Source organism: Cebus imitator, unplaced genomic scaffold (assembly GCF_001604975.1).
Source record: "Cebus imitator isolate Cc_AM_T3 unplaced genomic scaffold, Cebus_imitator-1.0 Scaffold86, whole genome shotgun sequence".
Classification (NCBI taxonomy): Eukaryota; Metazoa; Chordata; class Mammalia; order Primates; family Cebidae; genus Cebus; species Cebus imitator.
The window spans coordinates 3643970-3648239 of record NW_016107401.1 but is presented as its reverse complement, the minus strand read 5'-3'; the positions used below and the strand labels follow the sequence as shown (position 1 = coordinate 3648239).

Here is a 4270-nt window from a genome sequence, read left to right as displayed (position 1 = left end):
TACTAAAATAAATCTGTCATTCAAGAATATTGTATTCCACAAAACTACCTTTCAAATATAAAGGGATATAAAGAATTTGCAAACAATCAAAAGCTGAGAGAATTCAAACCAAAAGACCCATCTTACAAGAAATGCTAAAAATTTCCCCTTTCAATCTGAAAGGGGAAAAAAAAAACACTAACATGCCAAAAGAAAACATAAGAATGTATAAAACCCACTGGTAAAATTAAGTACACAAACAAACCAAGAATACCCTAATACTGTAATTATAGTATGCAATTCACTTATAACTCTAGCGTGAAGCTCAAAAGACAAATTTATCAAAAACAAGAATACCTATAGCAACTTGTTAAAAGAAAGGCAATATTAAAATATATAAACTAACATAAAGATAAAATGTGAGGACGATGGAGTTACAGTATAGTTTTAAACAATTTTGTATTTGTTTTTTTTCTTTTCTGTTAATTTTGAGACAGGTATCACTCTTTAATCCAGACTGGAGTACAGTAATGTGAACATGGCTCACTGCAGCCTCAGACTCCCAGGCTCAAGCAATTCACCCACCTCAGCCTCCTGAATATCTGGGAGCAGAGAAACATGCAACCATGTCCTGACTTTTTTTTTTTTTTTTTTTTTTTTTTTTTTTTTTTAAAGAACTGGGGGTTTCATTATGTTGCCCAGCCTGGTCTTGAAGTCCTGAGCTCAAGCAATTTTCCTGCCTCAGCCTCCCACAGTTCTGGGATTACAGGTATGAGCCACCAAGCCTGGCTGTTTGTTCCTATTCTTAGAGATGTGCGATAAGTTATCATCTCTTTAAAATGACTTGTTTTATCCATAAGGGTTTTTTTTGATAAGCCTCACGGTAACCACAATACAGAAACCTATGACAGATTTTATTCAAAATAAAAAGCAACTATCACACCATACTACCAGAGAAAGTCACTTAACCACAAAAGAAGATAGTAAGAAATGGAAAAAAAAAAAAAAAGTGAGAGGAGTTACAACCAGAAAACAAGCAATACAATAGCATGTCTTTACTTATCAATAATAATACTCCCTGTCTTTTTGATAAAGAACCATTTTAACTGAAATGAGATGATATCTCATGTGGTTTTCACTTGCATTTTTCTGGTGATTATTGATGTTGGACATTTTATTATATGCCTTTTGGCCATTTGTATGCATTTGTATGTCTTTTAAGAGAGGTCTATTCAAAACTTTTGCCCGTTTTTCAATTTAAAAAAATGTGGTAGGTTTTTTCATAGGCACTGTGTTCTGACAACAGTTATCTAACAACCGGATGTTCTATAATCGAAGAAGCTTAACAAAGTAGATCTCATGAAGATACAGAATGGACATTTTCTCAAAAGAAATCTCTGTGACACGTAGACTTTAAGAATCTGAAGATAAATGAAGGCTGGGGACCAGCAAATTCTAGTCAATGTACATATATAGAGATACCAGTTTGCGTTGTTTGTTCCTGCTCTTTTATCTAATAGCAGGAATTTTTTTAAATGCTTATGGTAAAAAAAATACTGAAAATTTTTCTTTGTAATGGTCATATTTTTATAAGTAATTCTCTGAATTTCTGATTATTTATCCAGATAATACATTTATTTTTGAACCAGTAATATGTTTTCTCTAAGATTTTCAAGCTCTCATTCTATGATTAGTAAAACTGTTTCTCAGGAATTTGATACTCATTTATATATACACCAGTTGTCTCTGAGATTGCTATGTCTGTACTATACAAAGGATGGAATTCCATCTTTTAAAGTATTTGTCGTGTTACAAAGCAAAAATAACAATAAAAACTCACAAAAACATGAAAAGGAAATCTTTAATATTTTAACTTTTTGCTCTCTTACATAACTGAAGCTAAACTATTTTCATATGCTTATTATCCTTTTGTAGTTGTTATGCTTTGAGATCTATTTACCACATTGACCCTTAAAGAAAAAAACATTATTTCTTTTAAAATTCTTTAATTGTGGAATTTTAGAAAAGTATTCTTAGTTTGTTATTTGTCATTTAATTCGACTAATGGTTACTTTTTCATGTATAAATGTTGACACATTTTAATTCAAATATGTTGATCTTTCCCCTGGTGATTTGTCTCTGTTGCTTGCATGCTTAAAAAGTTTGTTTATGCCGAGGAGTCCACAGAACACAAAAATTATCTAAGTTGTCATTTCATTCTTGTAAGATTTTAGCTTGACATTTACTCTAAGTTGACTCTCTCCTTTAATCTGTGATTTTCGTTTGCTTCCCTTTTGATTTTGTTATACAATGTGAAAGTGAATCTAAGTTTTTATCCCTCCTAAAGACCCTCAATAACTCCACTTATTAATTCTTTTGTGAATGCTTTGTGATATTTTCTTTCTTTTGAGACGGAGTCTCACTTTGTTGCGCTGGCTGGAGTGCAGTGGCGCTATCTTGGCTCACTGCAACCTCCACCTCCCGTGTTCAAGCATTTCCCTTGCCTCAGCCTCCAGAGTAGCTGGGACTACAGGCTCCCACCACCACACCCGGCTAAGTTTTGTTTTGTTTTGTTTTGTTTGTATATTTAGTAGAGACAGGGTTTTGCCATGTTGGCCAGGCTGGTCTCAAACTCCTGCCTTCAAGTGATCCGCCTGCCTTGGCCACCTAAAATGCTGGGATTATAGGCATGAGCCACTGTGCATAGCCTGTGATATTTTCTTAATTCTACACATATTGACTTCATAGGCATGTACACATGTCTATGTTTCCGTGTTTTCTGCTTATTCTCTCTCTGGATATGCTTGAATATACTGCTGTTCACTATATTTTGTGTCTTTAATACTTTTCAACATATTTAGAATATATTTTGAAATACATTTTAAAGCATGCTTACAGTCACTTAAGTTACTTTCTCTTTTATGCCATGTTGATATGTTTTGGCAATGTAGATAAGTTTGTTTTTTTTGACAAACCTTTCTTCAACTAAATCATCTATTTAATTATTGTGACTAAGAAATATGAGCAAATAAAAAAAAAACTTCTTTTGACAATTTTTAAAATAATGATTGTCATAAAACAACACATAGCCCTAAAAATAAACCTTTCTTCAGTAGTCAAAGAATTATTAAGTTAAACTTTACTCTTCTTTATAAAATGACTTAATGTTTGAGTTATGGATCTAAATTATGCCCATAAACAGGTCACTCGAAGCCTGTGGTAAGCTAGTAGTACCCTTGCATTCATCTCCAGAATGCTTTTAAAACTACTGTGCTTGTGCCAGGTATCCTAGTGCACACACCTTGCAAGCATTAGAGCCACGAGTCTGACTTCCAGTTCCAGCCTATGAGTTGAATGGATCGCAGCAGTTACCATTGCTGCTGGGACAGCTGCCATTTGTTATCTAGCTTACGAAAGATTTTATGTTAATGATCATCGAAATAAAGCTATGTTAAACCTTCACATCCAGAGAGACAGCCCCAAGGTGCTTTTGACATGGAGGATTTGGGACATAAAGCCGTGTACTATTGTTGGAAGTTCAGAAAGTTCCCATTCTGTGAAGGGTCTCGCACAGAACGCAATGAAGAGAATGGATACAACATGGGACCTCTGATCATCAAGAAAAATGAAACTTAAATGGATACTTTTGATACTACAAATCAACTTGTCATGAAGTTACTGGATTCTTTAATTCGAATGACTAGCACTTCTGTCTAATTCACCTCCCCTGGGTTGTAAATGTGGTATATTGCAAACTGCATCTTTCACATTCATGGCATTTGTCTTACTTGGTGAAACAACATGGTGAACATTTGTTTAAAAAAAAAAAGAAGGAAAAAGAAAAACCACCTCATAGCCTGTGGGTTATTGTGGTCTTGTAAGAATCTGTATCTTCAAAATACTGACATATAGAGTTCTATCTTATATAGAATCTAGTAGTATCTTGGAGTCAACCTATTACTCTCAAAATTAAAAAAAACAAACTATGCCACTCTCCAATATTTTTTCAATATAATGAGTGAAGGTGTTAACGGGGGACTGAATAGAACTAAACGCCCATTAAATAATGTGGAATCATCATTACAGAAAAAGTGTTATTATTTTCCATTTAAACAATTCCTAGCAACAATGGAAAGTTAAGGAGGTAGGGAAGGAAACTAAGTAAAGGGAGCTGGGAAAGACAGGGAAATGGCAAGAAAGCAAAAGCGAATTGTAGATGTGGGCATTTGAAAGGAGCTCACAAGAGGTGATCCTCAGTACTGTGGCATTCAGAACTTTAGGCATCCCTGCC

General features: G+C 34.1%; 1 pseudogene; it reads left to right on the top strand.

The window, feature by feature from the left end:
- The first annotated feature begins 3154 nt into the window (after positions 1-3154).
- LOC108308574 lies at positions 3155-3615 on the top strand (annotated as a pseudogene).
- The last annotated feature ends 655 nt before the right edge of the window (positions 3616-4270 follow it).